The sequence below is a fragment of the Pan troglodytes genome, chromosome 7, assembly GCF_028858775.2.
Source record: "Pan troglodytes isolate AG18354 chromosome 7, NHGRI_mPanTro3-v2.0_pri, whole genome shotgun sequence".
Lineage (NCBI taxonomy): Eukaryota > Metazoa > Chordata > Mammalia > Primates > Hominidae > Pan > Pan troglodytes.
Genome location: NC_072405.2, coordinates 99,959,368 through 99,981,849, shown reverse-complemented (window position 1 = coordinate 99,981,849; position 22,482 = coordinate 99,959,368). Strand labels below are relative to the sequence as shown.

The following is a 22,482-nucleotide window of genomic DNA, read 5'->3' as shown; positions in this document are numbered from 1 at the left end:
TCTGAATTTCAAGAGAGGAATATGTGGAAGGTACTGAGTGCTTTTGACATATAGAGAACAAAGCGATGACTCACTTAAACCCTGACAGTAGGGGCAGCATATAAATTATTATATCTAAAGGGAATCAGGTCAAAGAAGAAATCTTGCAAGAATCTGGAGGGAGATCTGTTGTCTAAAAGCTTATTAGGTGACTAGGGTATAGGTTTTGCTAGTGTTTGTTTTTATCTTGTTTTTTCCCTTCCTCTGTTCCAGCAGGCATTTTAGTGATCTCTTGAAACATGTTTTGACTCTACTTGGTGATTGAAATACACAGCCAGGCTATGTTGCTTTTATAAGCTCTAAAAGTTTAAGAATTTAGGAAGCTAATGACTGTCTTAAATTATGGTTAAATCTAATTGATAAAATCCTGGGACATTGAACGATTGATTTTAGTATTCAGCTAATAACCCATTTAAAATGAATTCCATACTTCTTTCAACTTGCTTGACTGAAGAGTAATTTTGTCGCTAGTTACTGTATTACTGGAAAATGTATTCCTAGGCTTTAAGATTTGGGAAGCATGTGAGTCTAACTTCTCAAACAGAATTTGACAAGGACGTAGCAGTGTTTTAAAAAGTCAGGGAAAGGAAAGAGGTGTGTTCAGCATTCCTGCCCCATCTTAACATATTCTTTTTCTCGTCTTAACAGTGGTAATATTTTATGTTATTTTGGTTTGATTTTTGTTTGTGGCATATGGCTCTGCTGTCCTGTGACTCTAAGTAGAAGAGAAAATAGTGCCAATAATTTCTTCGTGGAGATGCACCTCTCTCTCTTAAGTCTTGAACAATGTTTGAGGTAGGTGGTGGCCTAAATGAATAAGCATGTCGTGTGTGATTACTTAGTGAGTGTAGTTTTGTAAGGCGCACCAAGGAACTGGTAATTAACCGCTAGGCATGAGATTACCCCAAGATTCTACAAACCCACCTAAGCGGTGTTATATTTGTGAAAAGATTAGAGGAGCTGAACTGTGTATCTTCTTGGTCTCCAGTGGGCAGATACAAGGGGATTGCAGCAAAGATTGGGGAAGTGGCCTCCAAGTATGCATGTGGATGTCCTCTGCTCCTCTGAAACATGACGGATGGCCATTGTCTTTGTTAGAACAAATAAAAAGCAGAAGTATATTTGCCTTTTAGAGAGAGCTCGGTGTTCCTTTTTGCCAAACACAGTACTCTCTCACACCTGCCTTCTGGGGCAGGGATATTTTATTGGACCACAGATATTCTGAGGGGAAAGAAGTTAAAAGTCAGAGCTTGACAAATGCCAGCTCCGGTGCTAATCAGCATTTGTCAAATGCTCTGATTCTAGGCTTTGAAAAGTCTTGAGTTATTAATGAAGTACCCGCTATTCACTGTACACTGTGTAAAGTCCCCAAAATGGAAAGAATAATACTTGCTAGTGTCCTTTTGAAGTTCATGTTTATATTGTCTGTTTCCAGGAAAAGTGCTTTCAGCTGGGCTGATGAGAACACCTTGGCACTCTTTCCTGCAATGGGCACTGATTGAGGGTCTTCCTGGTGTGGCATCATCAAATCCCTGTTGCTCAAACCCACTAATTAGCTCGTTCTTATCTACAAGTAGCAGGGGCCCTAAAGCTCTCTGAGAAGATCTCATACTGTGTCTCCTACATTTCATCTTCTATAATCTCTTATTCTTAGAGACAGAAAGATGGCTAAAAGACATCACTTCATTTCTTTCTCTGGATTTGGAAAGAGTTATATACTGGGATTATGCTGTTAGTTTACACTTGCATTGTTTAAATTAGAGGAAAGGTTATTTTGTGCAGAACAAATAAAAATTACTCTTTAACTACCTTTCAGAATATCCCAACTTTTAACATAAACTGTTTTGTAAAGGCTGGTTGTAGTGACTTGCTTCATAATAGACTATTAAAATAAGATGCATTGAAATCTTGTTATTTTCTTTACAATACCATGTATCAGCTTTGTTTTGAGAGGCAAACTCAATTTTCCCCTGAAATTAGGAAATTACTGTAAGGGACTGGAATGACACACAAGAAAAGATTACATCATAGCAGGGAGACTAGCCAGTTAGAATGGGGATTTCTTTACAAACACTAGACTGGACTACGGATTATAATTTACCTAGTGTTAATAGTTGCAGTCATACATTAAGGACAATATATATGTTCTTTAGTTTTTTGTCACTGAGCAGAGGTAGAAACAGGGAAACAACAAAGGCCGAATAATTTCCAGCCATTGCTGCTTTGTTTGCATGGAGCCCTTTGAAATGTGAACTAAGAATATTTCTCAGAAGGTTTTTAGGTGATTCATATACACAGTAAAGTTTCAGAAGTGCTATATTCGAGGGCATATGGAAACCCATGGCTTTTCTGCTAGAGGATTGTCAAAAGTCCAGAATTTCATAACTAAATACCATGAATTTAGTATAGTAGAGCACAGAACTAAAGGCTGTCTTGTGGCTGCAAAGAGTTGACTTCACATAGCATAAACTATAGTCTAAGACAGTGACTTAGACATAAGAGAGAATAGAACTTGGTAACTGGGATTGTTTTACAGCGTGCTCATGTATATTTCTATATTATTCTAAAAATATTTATTATATTTATATAAAAATTGTTACAACCGTGTACAAGTGTGCATAAATAACTAGTGTATTTATGTAGTCTTTATTTGAATGTCAGGCCAGTTAGAGAAGCTAGACATGTATAACCAGTTTAGTCTTAACAATCAAGTTCAGAAAATAATATGTAGACTTCTACCTAGTTCCTTTTCTGAATAATATTATAGACTTAAGGAAGCTAATAAGAGTCCAAGATTCTCTGAGTGCCTTTGTGAATTATTTCATCTGATTCATGTATGTACCTTCATATAATGGCTTTTAATATTGAGGAATATTTGGAGATTAAAAGATTAGAGTAATTCTGAGCTCATTAAATTGTAGATTGTCATTTCTTACGAGGATTTACTTTTCTGGTACAACATGTTCTTATCACTAGTTGTAATGTATGTTTTTACTTTTGGCTTAGATTTTGAGCCCTCTATTCATGACATGTCAAATGTAGTTCTTTAGATATGCTGCTTTCTAATTAGGAAGCAGAATGTGGTTGCCTACTATTCTCTAGCCACGTACCTACTAGTGAATATATAAAGGATGGAATTCAGGCCATGGTTTATGAAATTCAGGCTGTGTTTTTGAGTACTTCCAAGTATGTTTCAAGTAACTTGGTTATGGTTTTGAATGACTAGGAAAATGCTTTGCTTTTTTTGAAAGGGAAATTGTTCAAAAATGAGATTCAGTGGAAAACACAGAGGGTGCTAAAAATGCAGAGACATTGTATAAACCTATAAGAAATTTTACATGGAACCAGAATTTTGATGCCCCTTAAAAGGAAACCAATGAGATTCCTTATTCATTAGTACTTTGAAAGTTGGCAGTGGAATGAGGATCTGTGGAGGAAGAGACAGCTCGATCTTGCACTCAGGACTTCTGCCCTCTGCTCCTCAAAGAACTCATTAGTCACTGTTCCCACTCCCACCCTGGCACCAAGGAAAATGTTGATGTTTCCACCTTTCCCACCCAGGCCTATTTAGGGCATACAACCCTTCCTGAATTTCCTGCAGTACAGTTGAGATCACACTGTAGCCTCTAACAAGCATTTACCAGAGATTCAGGGATGACAACAGAGAACTACAATATAATGAGTAACAGATAACCACTCCATAGATGTTGCATGCATTTCAGAGTGTATACAGCCCATTCTCACCTTACAGGAGAACCAGGAAAAGAGAATAATTTGGGAAGGTCTCTTCATTTAATTTTTCCCACACTGCTGCCTCTTCTATCTTTGGCTTGTTTCTTCTTCTCACTTAGGAGGAAGTGGTTCTCAGATAATTGACTAATCACTTCTTCATGGTCATGAACTCAAGGACTTACCTGTTATGAGGGGAGAAGCATAATAAAGATTACATCATGTGAACTTTTGAAATAAAATGCCCAAAGACATAAGAGAGACCCTTACCAGTGTCACACTCAAAAGGAAAGCTTAGTAGCTACAGAGATTTAAAAAGCAAGCAAACAAGCAACCAAGCAAACAACAAAGACCTGAAGAAAATTCCAGAATAATCCTCAACCTGTGCTTTCACATGCTAAAATTTCATAATGAGAAAGATAAACTATGTATCTTGTGGTGTCAGTGGTCAGTGTGGTGATAGTAGTTGTGGTTTGGGCTGCTTTTTTCCTTGTTTATTTTTTCCAAATTTTATTTGGGAAAATTTCTGCTGTTTCCATTGTGAACAAAAGTTACATATACTGGATGATATAACTTTAACTCCTAAGAGTATGTTTGGCTATGTTTTTGGAATTAGGTATTATGCATGCCACCTTGTGGCCATTATTAAGAAAACACCTAACATGAAGACGAGAAACAGGATCATTAGCGAGAGCAGCTTGAGCTTGGAGCAGTGCTTTCCCAAGTCTGTTTCTCCAACAGCATCCTTAGAACCCTTAGAACCTGGATATCACATTTTAGTGGGAGGAGACAGACAATAAATAAAACAAAGTATAGTAAGTGCTCTGGAGAAAAGTAATGCAAAGAAGAGGGCCAGAAAGTATCAAAAAGTTTGAAATTACAAATAAGGTACTCTTGGAAGACCTCACTAAGGTCACATTTGAGCAGAGATCTGAACAGCATGAGAGACAACTGGGGGTGGGGGGGCAGAATAATGTTTCAGATGTGGACATTGCAACTGCAAAGGCCGGAGACAGGAATTTGCCTGGCCTGTTCCAGCTTAGCAAAGAAAGAGGCCTGTGTTGCTGATACTCAGAGAGGAAGGAGGCAATAGCAGAACATGAAGCCAGAAAAGTGACCAGATGCAGGAGTGACTAAGGCTTTGTAGACTGCTGTATAGACTCTGAGGGAAATGAGCAGTCATTGATGGGTTTTTCGCACAGAAGGATCTTGGTGTGTTTTAAAAGGAACATTCTGTATTCTATGTTGAAAACAGACTGAAAAGCACAAGAGAAAGAACAGGAAGAGCAATTAGGAGGCTGTGGTAGATTATTATTCAGCAAATATTCACCCTACTGTCCTCCCCATAAAATTTCCCCAGGCCACCATCACTGGATTTGGCTATTTGACTTGCTGTAGTCAATGGAATGTGAGTGAAAAGTGACTATGTACCAGTGGGGAGGCAAAGCCTTAAAAGACCCAGCAAATTTCTTCCAGCCCTTTTGTGCTTCTGCCAAAAGAATACTGCGAGCAGTCAGTGCCCTGAAGCCTGGGCCTCAGAACGAGAGATATGGAGCAAACCTGAATCTGACCAGCAGCCTAGAATCAAGCCAGGATGACCCTGCAAAGCCCAGCCAACGATAGCAAAGCCACAGCAGACTTGTAGACCAATGAGCATGAAATAAATTGCATTGAAAGCTACTGAGATTGGAGGAATAATTTTTATGCAGGATTACTGCAGTGAACCTGATTGATACAGGAGCTACTGCAATAATCCAGGGAAAGAGGGGATGATGAGCTGAAGTAAACTAGGATGGTTGTGATCGGATTAGAGTCTGTATATACATTTGAGGACAAGATTTGAAAGAATTTGCTGATGGTTTAGCTATTAAGTGGGAAAGAGAAATTTTGAAATTTTGGTCCAAACAATGGGAATGATTGAGTTGCCATTTACTGTCACAGGGAACATGAAAGAAGGGGCAGGTTTACTTGATTCAGGGCATGCAGAGGAGAGCAGAGTTAAACTTTGTATATGTTAAGTTTCATATGCGTCTTATATTTGGAAGTAGAGGTATCTTCCTATATTTGTAAAAAGAGGTATCCAGAAAGTAGTTTGACATTTAAAAAAGATTTCTGGAGATAATTTCTGCTCTGGCTATAATGGGATGACAGAGACTACATTTACTGTATACCTCAAACAGATAGAAAATTGGACAAAACAATGTTTTCAGGCATAATAAACAAATTGAACCTTATTATTACCCCAGCTTGGCTTGCCACCTAGAGGCAGTTTTCAAGCTTTAATAGATGGAGGGTTTATTAGTCTGTTTTCACGCTGCTATAAAGAATGACCTGAAACTGGGTAATTTAAAAAGGAAAGAGGTTTAATTGACTCACAGTTCCTCATGGCTGGGGAGGCCTCAGGAAACTTACAATCATGGTGGAAGGTGAAGGGGAAGCAAGGCATGTCTTTAAGAGGTGGCAGGAGAGAGAGAGAGAGAGACAGAGAGAGAGAGAGAGACAGAGAGAGCAAGAGCGCAGGGGAAACTGCCACTTTTAAACCGTCAGATCTCATGAGAACTCCCTCACTATCACAAGAAGAGCATAGGGAAAACTGCCCACATGATCCAGTCACCTCCCACCAAGTCCCTTTCTTGACACATGGGGGATTACAATTTGAGATAAGATTTAGGTGGGGACACAGAGCCAAACCATATCAGAGGGAAACCTTGAACAGATCCTGGCAGTCTACCTTAGTAGAAGGATTAGAAATTAGAGTTCACGGAGACTAAAGTGGATAGAGATTTTGGGTGGGGGGGGGGGGGGTTGGTGAAGAGAGAGAGAGAGAGATAAGAGAGAATATACCCAGAGATCACAAAGGGGTCCCTTGAGCCTTGGTATGTGCATGTGAGAGAGGAAGATACCCCTGGCAGGGGGAAGAACTGCTGGGAGGCAATAAGCCAAATAATTCCTGAAGCTCACTTAAGGCTGGGAAGAGTTTGTGTTCCCATCAGTTAGAGTGGAAAGACCTTATTACACTGTATTATATAGGGGCATTGAATAGAATCCTCAGAAGAATACCTCAGTAGTGAAGTTAGTAGTGAGGCTAAATTAGCCCTGGACTAAAATATACTCTGGATTTCCCTAACAAGCCTCCAAAGAGGTAGACTGCTACTAAGTAACATAACTGTGTGCTAGAACAAAGCCTAAGACTACTAGAAGGGTTACAACAAAATCTACCACCCTATTAAGTGAGGTTTCAATGTCGCAAAGCAATAAAACATTTACCAGACAGTAGAAAGAATAAGAAACCTAACCCATAATCAGAAGAAAAATGTCAATAAATAGAAACAGCACCAGAAATGGCAGAGGTGATGTAATGACTAAAATTGTCTATTGTAAATATGCTTCCCATCATGAGTAAGGTATAGGGAAGCATGAGCATGATGAAGAGAGATATAGATAATAGAAGAAGACTGAAATCAAAGTTATAGAGATGAAAAATACAATAGATTCTTCATTTCATCTCTGAAATGAATAGATTGAACGGGATCAACAGCTGATTAGATACTGCAGAAGAAAAGATGAGTGAAATTGAAGGAGCAATAGAATCTATCAAAAATGAAGCTCAGGGAGAAAAATGACTAATAGAAAAATGAACAGAGCATCAGTGACCTCAGGAACAAAGTCAGGAGATCTAATATAATTGGAACCACTGAAGCAAGGTGGAGGAGTGTAAAAAGAGAAGACATAATGGCCAAATGTTTGTCCAACTCTCATGAAAAGTATAAACTCATAGATCCTAGAAACTAAAAGAATCCTAAGAAGGAAAAGCATCCTAAGAAAATCACACCAACACACATTGTAATTGAATTTTAGAAATCCAGTTTTGATAAAGAGAAAAATCATAATAGCAGCCAGAGGAAAAAAAAAAGGCACTGTCTCAACAGAAACTTCTCATCAGAAACTACACAAACTGGATGACAGTCCTCCAAGTGTTGAAAGAAAAAAAACCTGTCAATCTAGAATTCTATATCCAGGTTTTTGATTTTTTAAAAATAAAGGTGAATAAACAATTCTCCAGACAAACAAAAGAGGTAAAATTCATTGTCAGCAGACTAAATATAAGAAATATTAAAGGAAGTTATTCAGGCAGAAGGAAAATGATGCCAGATGGAAACTTGTGTATTCACATAGGAATAAAAAATGCCAGAAATGATAAATATATGGATACATGAAAAATACTTAATTTTCTTAGTTTTTAAGTCTCTTTAACAGATAATTGACTGCTTAAAGCAAAATAGAAATAATGTACTGTTGGCTTTATGACATATATAGAAGTAAGGTATATGATAAGGACACTGAAACTTACCATAGTTGTGTTAAGCAGCTTCTAAGATGCTCCCCAACAGTCTCTGCATTCTACTGTTCAACTCTAATATAGTCTCATCCTGCATGGCATAGGGCCAAACTCTGTAAAGAATAGAATATGGAGAACTGACAATGTATGGATTTTAAGCCTAGGTCAAAAAGATATTGGAGCTTCCAACTTGCTCCTTTTTGCATTGCTCCTCTGAGGAAAACCCAACTGCCATGTCCTGAGGATGCTCACATCTACAGAGAGTTTACTTGGAGAGAAACTGAAGTCTCCAGCCAAGACCCAGCATCAACTTCCCAGTTATATGAGTGAGCCATCTTGGAAGCAAATTTTGCAGCACCAGTAAAGTGTTTAGATAACTGCAACCCCTTTCGACATCTTTTATTTATTTATTATTATTATACTTTAAGTTGTAGGGTACTTGCGCACAATGTGCAGGTTAGTTACATGTGTATACATGTGCCATGTTGGTGTGCTGCACCCAGTAACTCGTCATTTAACATTAGGTATATCTCCTAATGATATCCTTGCTCCCCACCCCACCCCACAACAGGCTCTGGGGTGTGATGTTCCCCTTCCTGTGTCCATGTGTTCTCATTGTTCAATTCCCACCTATGAGTGAGAACATGCGGTGTTTGGTTTTTTGTCCTTGTGGTAGTTAGCTGAGAATGCTGGTTTCCAGCTTCATCCGTGTCCCTACAAAGGATATGAACTCATCATTTTTTATGGCTGCATAGTATTCCATGGTGTATATGTGCCACATTTTCTTAATCCAGTCTATCATTGTTGGACATTTGGGTTGGTTCCAAGTCTTTGCTATTGTGAATAGTGCCGCAATAAACTTACCTGTGCCTGTGTCTTTATAGCAGCATGATTTACAATCCTTTGGGTATATACCCAGTAATGGGATTGCTGGGTCAAATGGTATTTCTAGTTCTAGATCCCTGAGGAATTGCCACACTGACTTCCACAATGGTTGAACTAGCTTACAGTCCCACCAACAGTGTAAAAGTGTTCCTATTTCTCCACATCCTCTCCAGCACCTGTTGTTTCCTGACATTTTAGTGATTGCTATTCTAACTGGTGTGAGGTGGTATCTCATTGTGGTTTTGATTTGCATTTCTCCGATGGCCAGTGATGATGAACATTTTTTCATGTGTCTGTTGGCTGCATAAATATCTTCTTTTGAGAAGTGTCTGTTCATATCCTACGCCCACTTTTTGATGGGGTTGTTTGTTTTTTTCTTGTAAATTTGTTTGAGTTCATTGTAGATTCGGGATATTAGCCCTTTGTCAGATGAGTAGATTGCAAAAATTTTCTCCCATTCTGTAGGTTGCCTGTTAACTCTGATGGTAGTCTCTTTTGCTGTGCAGAAGCTCTTTAGTTGAATTAGATCCCATTTGTCAATTTTGTCTTCTGTTGCCATTGCTTTTGGTGTTTTAGACATGAAGTCCTTGCCCATGCCTGTGTCCTGAATGGTATTGCCTAGGTTTTCTTCAAGGGTTTTTATGGTTTTAGGTCTAACATTTAAGTCTTTAATCCATCTTGAATTAATTTTTGTATAAGGTGTAAGGAAGGGATCCAGTTTCAGCTTTCTACATATGGCTAGCCAGTTTTCCCAGTACCATTTATTAAATAGGGAATCCTTTCCCCATTTCTTGTTTTTGTCAGGTTTGTCAAAGATCAGATGGTTGTAGATATGCAGCATTATTTCTGAGGGCTCTGTTCTGTTCCATTGGTCTATATCTCTGTTTAGGTACCAGTACCATGCTGTTTTGGTTACTGTAGCCTTGTAGGATAGTTTGAAGTCAGGTAGTGTGATGCCTCCAGCTTTGTTCTTTTGGCTTAGGATTGACTTGGCAATGTGGGCTCTTTTTTGGTTCCATATGAAGTTTAAAGTAGTTTTTTCCAATTCTGTGAAGAAAGTCATTGGTAGCTTGATGGGGATGGCATTGAATCTATCAATTACCTTGGGCAGTATGGCCATTTTCTTGATATTGATTCTTCCTACCCATGAGCATGGAATGCTCTTCCATTTGTTTGTATCCTCTTTTATTTCCTTGAGCAGTGGTTTGTAGTTCTCCTTGAAGAGGTCCTTCACGTCCCTTTTAAGTTGGATTCCTAGGTATTTTGTTCTCTTTGAAGCAATTGTGAATGGGAGTTCACTCATGATTTGGCTCTCTGTTTGTCTGTTATTGGTATATAAGAATGCTTGTGATTTTTGCACATTGATTTTGTATCCTGAGACTTTGCTGAAGTTGCCTATCAGCTTAAGGAGATTTCGGGCTGAGATGATGGGGTTTTCTAAATATACAATCATGTCATCTGCAAACAGGGACAATTTGACTTCCTCTTTTCCTAATTGAATACCCTTTATTTCCTTCTCCTGCCTGATTGCCCTGGCCAGAACTTCCAACACTATGTTGAATAGGAGTGGTGAGAGAGGGCGTCCCTGTCTTGTGCCAGTTTTCAAAGGGAATGCTTCCAGTTTTTGCCCATTCAGTATGATATTGGCTGTGGGTTTGTCCTAGATAGCTCTTATTATTTTGAGATACGTCCCATCAATACCTAATTTATTGAGAGTTTTTAGCATGAAGGGCTGTTGAATTTTGTCTAAGGCCTTTTCTGCATCTATTGAGATAATCATATGGTTTTTGTCTTTGGTTCTGTTTATATGCTGGATTATGTTTATTGATTTGCATATGTTGAACCAGCCTTGCATCCCAGGGATGAAGCCCACTTGATCATGGTGGATAAGCTTTTTGATGTGCTGCTGGATTTGGTTTGCCAGTATTTTATTGAGGATTTTTGCATTGATGTTCATCAGGGATATTGGTCTAAAATTCTCTTTTTTTGTTGTGTCTCTGGAAGGCTTTGGTATCAGGATGATGCTGGCCTCATAAAATAAGTTAGGGAGTATTCCCTCTTTTTCTATTGATTGGAATCATTTCAGCAGGAATGGTACCAGCTCCTCCTTGTGCCTCTGGTAGAATTTGGCTGTGAATCCATCTGGTCCTGGACTTTTTTTGTTGGTAAACTATTCATTATTGCCTCAATTTCAGAGCCTGTTATTGGTCTATTCAGGGATTCAACTTCTTCCTGGTTTAGTCTTGGGAGGGTGTATGTGTCGAGGAATTTATGCATTTCTTCTAGGTTTTCTAGTTTATTTGTGTAGAGGTAGTTATAGTATTCTCTGATGGTAGTTTGTATTTCTGAGGGATCGGTGATGATATCCCCTTTATCTATCATTTTTTATTGCATATATTTAATTCTTCTCTCTTTTCTTCTTTATTGGTCTTTCCAGCGGTCTATGAATTTTGTTGATCTTTTAAAAAAACCAGCTCCTGGATTCATTGATCTTTTGAAGGGTTTTTTGTGTCTCCATTTCCTTCAGTTTTGCTCTGATCTTAGTTATTTCTTGCCTTCTGCTAGCTTTTGAATGTGTTTGCTCTTGCTTCTCTAGTTCTTTTAATTGTGATGTTAGGGTGTCAATTTTAGATGTTTCCTGCTTTCTCTTGTGGGCATTTAGTGCTATAAATTTCCCTCTACACACTGCTTTGAATGTGTCCCAGAGATTCTGGTATGTTGTGTCTTTGTTCTCATTGGTTTCAAAGAACATCTGTATTTCTGCCTTCATTTCGTTATGTACCCAGTAGTCATTCAGGAGCAGGCTGTTCAGTTTCCATGTAGTTGAGCAGTTGTGAGTGAGATTCTTAATCCTGAGTTCTAGTTTGATTGCACTGTGGTCTGAGGGACAGTTTGTTATAATTTCTGTTCTTTTACATTTGCTGAGGAGTGCTTTACTTCCAAGTATGTGGTCAATTTTGGAATAAGTGTGGTGTGGTGCTGAGAAGAATGTATATTCTGTTGATTTGGGATGGAGAGTTCTGTAGATGTCTATTAGGTCTGCTTGGTGCAGAGCTGAATTCAATTCCTGGATATCCTTGTTAACTTTCTGTCTTGTTGATCTGTCTGATCCTTGTTGACAGTGCGGTGTTGAAGTCTCCCATTATGATTGTGTGGGAGTCTTAGTCTCTTTCTAGGTCTCTAAGGACTTGCTTTATCAATCTGGGTGCTCCTGTATTGGGTGCATATGTATTTAGGATAGTTAGCTCTTGTTGTTGAATTGATCCCTTTACCATTATGTAATGGCCTTCTTTGTCTCTTCTGATCTTTGTTGGCTTAAAGTCTGTTTTTTCAGAGACTAGGATTGCAACACCTGCCTTTTTTTGTTTTCCATTTGCTTGGTAGATCTTCCTCCATCCTTTTCTTTTGAGCCTATGTGTGTCTCTGCATGTGAGATGGGTTTCCTGAATACAGCACACTGATGGATCTTGACCCTTTATCCAATTTGCCAGTGTGTGTGTTTTAAGAGGAGCATTTAGCCCATTTACATGAAAGGTTAATATTGTTATGTGTGAATTTGATCCTGTCATTATGATGTTAGCTGGTTATTTTGCTCATTAGTTGATGCGGTTTCTTCCTAACCTCGATGGTCTTTACAATTTGGCCTGTTTTTGCAGTGGCTGTTACCGGTTTTTCCTTTCCATGTTTAGTGTTTCCTTCAGGAGCTCTTTCAGGGCAGGCCTAGTGGTGACAAAATCTCTCAGCATTTTCTTGTCTGTAAAGTATTTTATTTCTCCTTCGCTTATGAAGCTTAGTTTGGCTGGATATGAAATTGTGGGTTGAACATTCTTTTCTTTACGAATGTTGAATATTGGCCCCCACTCTCTTCTGGCTTGTAGAGTTTCTGCCGAGAGATCTGCTGTTAGTCTGATGGGCTTCCCTTTGTGGGTAACCCGACCTTTCTCTCTGGCTGCCCTTAACATTTTTTCCTTCATTTCAACTTTGGTGAATCTGACAATTATGTGTCTTGGAGTTGCTCTTCTCGAGGAGTATCTTTGTGGTGTTCTCTGTATTTCCTGAATTTGAATGTTGGCCTGCCTTGCTAGATTGGGGAAGTTCTCCTGGATAATATCCTGCAGAGTGTTTTCCAACTTGGTTCCATTCTCCCTGTCACTTTCAGGTACACCAGTCAGATGTAGATTTGGTCTTTTCACATAGTCCCATATTTCTTGGAGGCTTTGTTCATTTCTTTTTATTCTTTTTTCTCTAAACTTCCCTTCTCGCTTCATTTCATTCATTCATTTGATCTTCCATCACTGATACCCTTTCTTCCAGTTGATCAAATCAGCTAGTGAGGCTTGTGCATTTGTCACGTAGTTCTCGTGCCTTGGTTTTCAGCTCCATCAGGTCCTTTAAGGACTTCTCTGCATTGGTTATTCTAGTTAGCCATTCATCTAATTTTTTTTCAAGGTTTTTGACTTCTTTGTGATGGGTTCGAACTTCCTCCTTTAGCTTGGAGTAGTTTGATCGTCTGAAGCCTTCTTCTCTCAACTTGTCAAAGTCATTCTCCATCCAGCTTTGTTCCGTTGCTGGTTAGGAGCTGCGTTCCTTTGGACGAGGAGAGGCACTCGGATTTTTAGAGTTTCCAGTTTTTCTGCTCTGTTTTTTCCCCATCTTAGTGGTTTTATCCGCCTTTGGTCTTTGATGATGGTGACATACAGATGGGGTTTTGGTGTGGATGTCCTTTCTGTTTGTTAGCTTTCCTTCTAACAGTCAGGACCCTCAGCTGCAGGTCTGTTGGAGTTTGCTGGAGGTCCACTCCAGACCCTGTTTGCCTGGGTATCAGCAGCGGAGGCTGCATAACAGCAGATATTGGTGAACAGCAAATGTTGCTGCCAGATCTTTCCTCTGGAAGTTTTGTCTCGGGGTAGTACCCGGCCGTGTGAGGTGTCAGTCTGCCCCTACTGGGGGGTGCCTCCCAGTTAGGGTACTCGGGGGTCAGGGACCCACTTGAGGTGGCAGTCTATCCGTTCTCAGATCTCCAGCTGCGTGCTGGGAGAACCATTACTCTCTTCAAAGCTGTCAGACAGGGACATTTAAGTCTGCAGAGGATTCTGCTGCCTTTTGTTTGGCAATGCCCTGCCCCTAGAGGTGGCATCTATAGAGGCAGGCAGGCCTCCTTGAGCTGCAGTGGGCTCCACCCAGTTCAAGCTTCCTGGCCACTTTGTTTACCTACTCAAGCCTTGGCAATGGTGGGCGCCCCTCCCCCAGCCTCGCTGCCATCTTGCAGTTTGATCTCAGACTGCTGGGCTAGCAATGAGCGAGGCTCCGTGGTCGTAGGACCCTCCGAGCCAGGCGTGGGCTATAATCTCCTAGTGTGCCCTTTGCTAAGACTGTTGGAAATGTGCAGTATTAGGGTGGGAGTGACCCGATTTTCCAGGTGCCGTCTGTCACCCCTTTCTTTGACTAGGAAAGGGAATTCCCTGACCCCTTGTGCTTCCCGGGTGAGGCAATGCCTCCCCCTACTTTGGCTCATGCTTGGTGTGCTGCACCCACTGTCCTGTACCCACTTTCTGACACTACCCAGTGAGATGAACCCAGTACCTCAGTTGGAAATGCGGAAATCACCCATCTTCTGCATCACTCACGCTGGGAGCTGTAGACTGGAGCTGTTCCTATTCGGCCATCTTGGCTCCACCCCCTTTCCACACCTTGACTGCAACTTCATGAGAGACCGTTAGCCAGAACCACCCAGCTAAACCCATCCAGATGCACAGAAACTGTGGGAGATCATAAATGTTTATTGCTGTTTTAAGCTGCTAAGTTTGGGGTATTTTGTTATTCAGCAATAGGTAACTAACACAACAGTCTACCACCAGATGACAAATCATTTCCCACACAGTGAATGAAACCTTCAACAATATACTTCTATTTCACCTCCTGTCCACATATACTACTTTCTTTCTGTGTTTTATTGTGATTCCTAGCTAGTGAAGTTTGGCAAGAAAAAGAAACAAAATACATAGAGAAAGGAAAGTGTTTTTATTTGCAGATAACATGATAATCCACTTTTTAAAAAAACTGAAGAATTACGCTACTGGAACTAATAAGTAAGTTTCACAAGGCTGCAGGATGCAAGGTCAATATTCAGAAATTCATTATATTTCTATATAGTTACAATCGACAATTGGGATTTTACATTAACTTAATAATGCCATTTTTATGGCACTTATCTTGATGGCAATAAAATGTAAAAATTATAGGGATAAATATCATAAAATATGTATACAATGTGTATACTCAAAAGCACAAAATATACTGAAAGAAATTAGATAAAACCTTAATAAATGGAGATATAAACCTTGTTCACAGCTTGGGAGATTAATTGTTAAAATATCAAATGTCTGCAAACTGATTCCATGTTTATTGAAATCCCGGTAGCTCTTTGGTAAAAATTGACAAATCAACTCAAGAATTTATATGTCAGTCCAAAAGTTCATAAGCTTTGCAACAAGTGTTAGAAAAGAACAAAATTTGAGAACATATATAATATCTGATCTCTAGTTTTTTTTTTTTTTTTTTTTTTTTTTTGAGATGGAGTCTCGCTCTGTCGCCCTGGCTGGAGTGCGGTGGCGCGATCTCAGCTCACTGCAAGCTCTGCTTCCGAGTTCACGCCATTCTCCTGCCTCAGCCTCCTGAGTAGCTGGGACTACAGGTGCCCACCACCATGCCTGGCTGATTTTTTGTATTTTTAGTAGAGACGGGGTTTCACTGTGTTAGCCAGGATGGTCTCGATATCTTTACCTCGTGATCCACCTGCCTCAGCCTCCCAAAGTGCTGGGATTACAGGCGTGAGCCACTGTGTCTGGCTGATCTCTAGTCTTTTGTAAAGCTGTAGTTATTAAATAGCATGACATTGGCATAGAGAGAGACATATAGAAAAATAGAAACAAATAATAGTCCCAGAATAGATAGATACACATGTAGTCAATTTATTTTTGACAAAGTTTTTAAGATAATTCATTAGAGGAAAGGATGGTCTTTGCAGTAGGTGCAAAAGGTACTGGAACAATTGGATAGCCATCTGGGCCTTAACCCTTACCATACATACTATAAAAATTAGCTTTAAATGGACTGTACACTATAAAATTATAGAAGAAACCACAGGCAAATATCTTTGTAACCTTGATTAGGCAGATGCTTCTTAGATAGGACACAAAATGTATGAACCATAGGAAAAATAAATGGTAAAAAAAGAATTAATTGAAATTAAAAACGTTTGTTTCTTAAAACACTGTTAAGAAGAGGAAAAGGCAAACTACAGATAGAAAATATTGGCAAAGTATACATCTGATGAAAGGCTTGTAGCTGTAATATAAAAAGAATTCTTACAACTCAATAATAAGAAGATAAAACATCTGATAACAAAAATAGGTGAAAGGTTGGTAGGCACTCTACCAAATGAATTATGTGAATGGTAAACAGCATATGAAAAGATGGTCAACATTATTAGTTATTAAGGGAATGCAAATGAATGAATACATAAATTGTACATTCATATGTAAAATTCTACTCGGCAATAAAAAGGAAAGAACTATTGAGAGATGCAATAATGTAGATGAGTCTCAAAAGCATTGTCCTAAGTGAAAGAAGCTATTCTCAAAATACCACAAAATGTATGATACCTTTTATCTGAGGTTCTACAAAAGACAGAACTCTAATGATAGGAGGAAGATTGTTGGTTACCAGGGACAAAGGGTGGAGAGAAGGAATTGATGGCAAAGGATTGGAATGATGGAAATGTTTTATATCTTGATTTTGGTAGTGGTTACATGACAATATTCGTTTGCCAAAACTCATCAAAGTGTATACTGCAAACTGATGAATTTTGTTGAATGTAAATTATGTAGTGGAACTAATTACAACAATTCAGGGGAGGGGTCTGGGATAGAGACATAAATTTGAGACTCATGGGCATATAAAATTTAAAGCTATGAAACTGGATGATGTCACTGAGAAAAATAGTGTGTGCGTGTGTGTGTGTGTGTATGTATATATATGTATACGTATAGTCAAAAGATTAAGTCCTAATATATGCCAATGTTTAGAAAACAGGGAAATGAAAAGGAAGTAGCAAGTGTGACTCAATGAGTATCCAGTGAAGAAAACCAATTATGTGTGGTGTCCTGGAGGCCAACTGATAAAAGTATTTCAAGAAGGAGTGAATGTGTCAAATACTGTTGATGCATTAACAATATGAGGATTTTTTTCCCCCAAGATGTCAGATTGGAGGCAGTGTTTGCATGCTTCTCCCACCTGGAGACAAAATAGTGTGTACATATTCACACTGTGAGCTTTTTTCCAAGAAGCAATGCAGGAACTTAACAGGAAAACTGAAATCTACAGATTATTTGAAAGAAGTGGCAGGCTGCAGCCTACACCATGAGTCAGGCAAGAAACTGTGAGTCCCCAGAGTGTGTGATGGGGTGAGACTGCTTCTAGGGTATACACCCCCACTAGGGAACCTGGAAATCCAGGCCACAGGGGAAGGCATTAATCCTATACAGTACTAGAACTAATTTAGGAGAGTGAGCAATATAAAAGTAGGAGTGGCAGCAGGAAGAGCCTTGTGTACATTCCCAGTCTCCAGTGTGGACCAAGGGAAGCCATTACCTATTCTGACTCATATGGGACCTTGCAGAAGTCTGGCAACTGACGCAGGCAGTGGTCTTACATTGGAAGAAGCTCCCAGCTGAACTTTGTGATACAACCTTGAGTAGGGAAGAACTCCTTTAGCCAGAACTGGGGGGTAAGTGGGAAGTGTGCTACAATCATGAGCATAGGAGCTGGGCACCCCTGTTGTGCAGGTGCGCTTTTCATGCATGGCTTGAAAGCTGTGGTTGTTATCCCTGCAGAGAAGGTATATGGCCTGGGGGAGTTTTGAGTTCTGTGCTCAGATGGCCTGGAACTTAGGGTCATTGCTGCTAGTAGAAAGCTGCGGGTGTGAGATCTGCCTTGCCAAGTGTGTGGGAGCTGGGTGGGACTTACCACTGCCTGCTACTCCACATTTCCTGCAGTACTTTTCTGTTCAACAGAGGCAGCTATGCTCCTCTTTGGAACATTACCCCAGTGTCCAGAGAACTGTCTCCTGACTCCCACAGGGGCTGCTGCTTGCTCTGCACATGGAGAGTCAGACCAAAGACCTGCCTAACTCAGCCCCCACCTGGCTTTGCCCCTCTACCTGCCTGGTATCTTAACACAAAGGACAGAAACTTTTGGGAGCTTTATGCCCACCACCTGAGAAACCAGAGTACCTCTCTTGGGTAACATAAAGCAAGCACAAATCCCACTGCTACTACCATAGCTGGTGCTCTTTTGCAAGTGCCACATTTTGGCTGGAGGCCAGCTGATGCAGTCCATTACAGCATCTCCAAGTTGAATAATACCGCACCCAGGAAGGAGAAAACTTGTGTGTGACCTCAGCTATCACCATTGCCTACACAACCCTGGCTAACCAGGAGGTCCTAAGTCTGTACATGTGACCAGTTCATTACTACTACAACCAGCATTTGAGAAAGCCAACACACTAAGGCTATCTATAACCAAGGAATTTCACAGGATCTACATCACTCCCTTGCCACCCCCATCAGAGCTGGTGCTAGTACACACTCCTGGGAAACTTAAAGACAGGTCACATCTCTGGATCCCTTGAAGACATTCCCCAGAACCAGCCTGGAGTTTACCAGCCCCACTGGGCAACTTGACTCAGGGGCAACAGCATTCACAGTAGTCTGGCCCTCAGGGGCTCCTACTCCTAGCGGAAGGGAGAGTGCAGCACATCAAGGAAACACCCTGTAGGACAAAGGAACCTGGATGGCAGGCTTGAGTCCCAGATCTTTCTGCTGGTGGGAAGTTTCTTTCAGCAGATGCACAGTTGCAATGCTGGGTTCAACAGGGAAAGCCTGCAGTTTTGCCCCAACAATCAGGAGGCCCTGGTGCCCATGAAGGATCTTGGAGAAGGGGGAGTTCTTCTCCTCCTTGTCCACCACTGCAGACACAGCTGGTGTTCTCCCCACAGGAGCTTAGCATGAGTGCACCTATACACAGGCTTTCTGTAACACTTCAGGGTGACTGCATCTCCACAGGAGGAGCACCTTCCAGGTGCAGGCTTGCATGAGAGGTAGGGTCACATTTCCTGTCTACTTGGAACATCAGCATTTCTGCCGATGAAAAGAGGCACTTGTCTGATCTGAACAGCTGGAACATTTGGTCAGGAGTGTGTCTGGGAGGTGGATAGCTTTCCTGTTGGCCTGGCAGGGGAGCTAAGATGGTTATGGCCCTTCCCTCTGATAAGACCTCAGTGTGTTTCACTGAGGGTGCCCCCAGCCACTTCTGTCAAGGCTGGGACTTCTGCCCACCATTGAGTGTTGCATTTACCCACCTGCTTTAGCTACAGCTGGTTTCAATCTGTGGACACCTTTCCTATTGGCCCCAATCCTGAAGCATTCAATCCAGTAAATAAAATACTGGGGAATAAATAAATAAGTACACACCAAGGGGGAATCAAATACACTTCAAGATACCTCTGTCATTCCAACCCTATAGGAGACAGTGAACTTGCTCACTCACCGAGCACGCTGGTACTGCAACCAGCATCTGAGGAAGCCATCATACAAAGACTCTCTATAACCAAGGAACTCATACACAGTCTTCAGCCCTGAAAGCACCAAGAGCCAAATTAAGCTATAAACTATAAACATTAAAAGTCACATCCTTAAAGGGGGAAAATAAATTTAACAAAATACAAATAAAAAATAAGTTCAAGAATAATCAGGAGAAACTGTCTACCCAAACTAAACCCAAAGCTAGCAGAAGAAAAGAAGTAATGAAGATCAGAGCAGAACTTAATAAAATTGAAACAAAACACAATACAAAAGATCAATGAAACAAAATTAGTTATTTGAAATTATAAACAAAATTGATAGACCATTAGCTAGATTAACCAACAAAAGAAAGAAGATTCAAATAAGCTCAGTTAGAAATAAAACTGGAGAAATTACAACCAACATCACAGAAATACAAAAGATACAAATGATCATTTGAGACTACCATCAACACCTCTATGCACACATAAAAAACCTAGAGAAAATGGATAAGTTCCTAGAAACATAAAACTCTCCTAGATTAAATCAGGAAGAAATAGAAACCCTCACTAGAGGATTTCTGCATGGAATTGGAGGCCATTATTCTAAACGAAGTAACTAAGGAATGGAAAACCAAATACCATGTGTTCTCACTTGTTAAATGAAAGCTAAGATATGAGTATGCAAAGGCATACAGAGTGATATAATTGACTTTGGAGACTCATAAGGGGGAGGTTGGAAGCGGTATGTGTGATTAAAAAAACTGCATATTGGGTACAATGTACACTACTTATGTGACAGATGCACTAGAATCTCAGAATTCATGACTATGTAATTTATCCATGTAACAAAAAACTATTTGTACCCAAAAAGGTATTGAAATAAAAATATATTAAAAAATAAAAATAAGAGGACTGAGTATTTCTTGTAGAATTTAACAATCAAATATGAAAGGGATTCATATTTTCTCTTCATGAGAGCAGTTTGGCTGGGGCTGCCTGGAGTTGATTCAAAAGAGAATGAGTGCAGGTAAATTAGATACATTGAATATAGACAACTCTGAATTAGGAGTTTTGTTTAAAGGGAAGGAGTGTAATGGAGTTTAAGCTGGAACGGTAGTAAGACAATGAGAGAATTTATCATTATCGTTGTTATTTAAGATGGTAGCAATGTTAGCATGCTTTTATGCATATGGGAAAGATTTCAGCAGGGGGAGAAATATTTATGATATGGAAAAGAAGAGGGAATTGGGAATATTTGTAAGTGTGATGTTCTTGAGCAGGAGTAGACAAGATGAAGCATTAAGCTTGCATAGAAGTGTGGACAACTAATCTGTATTAACAGTAAAAAAGAGTGTAAGGGTGTACATATATGAGATGAGTAGATGTGATGGTGATGGGAGCTTATGGGGATTCTCTTCCACTTTTATTTTCTCAGAGATACAGGAAGCATGATTGTCAGCTGAAAATTAGGATGAACAAGTAGTTGATGGAGGTTTGAGGTGAGATTAGAAGATATGAAACAATTATACAGGGTGGGAGTGCGAATGACTAGGGAAATATGGTTTGATTGTTGGGCAGCATTAAGAGCCCACTTGTGCAGACTGGCCAGGCATTAAAAGTGAGACCAGTCAGCATGGTAGTATGTTTTTCTGCAGATTCTTTCAACTGCAAGGATACAGGTACAGAATAGATGGAGTGATGGCTTCCCCAGTGTTAGGGTTTCGCCAGGAGAGAGTGAGAAGCTGAGAGAGGCAAGGGAGTTGAGAATATGTGCAAGAAAATAATTATGAAGTTGAACTGTAGATTTAAGCTGTGAAAGGAAGTGAGTATATGAAGAAAATGATGGACAGTGGAAAGGTGGTAGGATAAATGGATGGTAGGATCCAATAAGGTTTAAGAATGGTTAAAATCAGGGCTAAGATGGCTGACTAGACCCAGCCAGGAAGAGCATCTCCCACTGAGAGACCAGACCATCAAGAAGACTGGCATATTCTGAACAAATCTTTGGAAGGTAGGAATTGAGAGTGGATGGAGGGAGTATGCAAACCTTGGGGCGAAGGAAGAGGAAGCTGGGAATTTTGCATGGGGCTGACAAGAACCGGACTTGTTTCTACCCCCCACTGTCACCAGTGGCTGCTGGGGAGGGAGTGAGTTAAATAGGCAAGGAGTGGCCCACTCTTACCAGACCTCTGGAATCCTAGCTGCAGGAGACCCCATGACCCCCATGGACATTTGAAATGGCAGGGAGAGCTACTTGGAGAGGTGGCAGAGACAGGACTCCAGCCTGTACTGAACCCAGAGGGTGTGGCAATGGAATGGTTGCAGTGGAGCGTGGCCAAGGAAGCCCATCCCCTAAAGTTCACCATGCTCCTCTAGGTGACTTTGGCCTTTGTTGACTGCAGGACATGGACAGAAAAGAACTGTCTTGCCCATGGGACAGGGTCAGTCAGATCAGAGCACCCCTATCTGCTGACCTACCTTTCAAGGTCCCTCCCTGGCTATATCCACTTGCAGCGTAGCCTTGGATACCCAACTGGGGTTCCTCCTGGTGGCTGCCATCATAACTCCTTTTACCAGAAGGCCATGCCTAACCATTGAAGAGCTTCAGCAGATGTGCCCCCATGGAAGTGCTTCTGCTGGCATCCCCATTCAAGTGTTGTTGCTGTTAGATTGGGAACATCTCAGCTCTGCCAGGGCAGCAGGTGTTTAACTTCAAGGGGCCGGAGATCAAAGATATGGGTCTGGTGTCAGCCTCCTGGGGTTACAGCATACAGCCCAAGTGTGCTGAGCTGAACTCAGGCACCCCGAAAGTATCTAGAAAGGAGGCCAGTTGACGGAACTCAACTTATTCCACAGTCAAACCCTC

The 22,482-nt window shown here is 40.6% G+C and overlaps 1 protein-coding gene across 50 annotated transcripts in view; it reads left to right on the top strand.

Moving 5' to 3' along the window:
* The window catches only part of LOC134810891 (uncharacterized), a 190,638-nt gene that overhangs the window by 34,880 nt on the left and 133,276 nt on the right, over positions 1–22,482 (top strand). For 9 of the 50 annotated variants that reach the window (XM_063817282.1, XM_063817277.1, XM_063817270.1 and 6 more), the window contains exon 4: positions 688–834. The exons of the other annotated variants lie outside the window; for them this stretch is intronic. The gene's annotated coding sequence lies outside the window, so the exon portion shown is untranslated. The remainder of the gene's footprint in view (positions 1–687; positions 835–22,482) is intronic. 50 annotated transcript variants of the gene reach the window in all.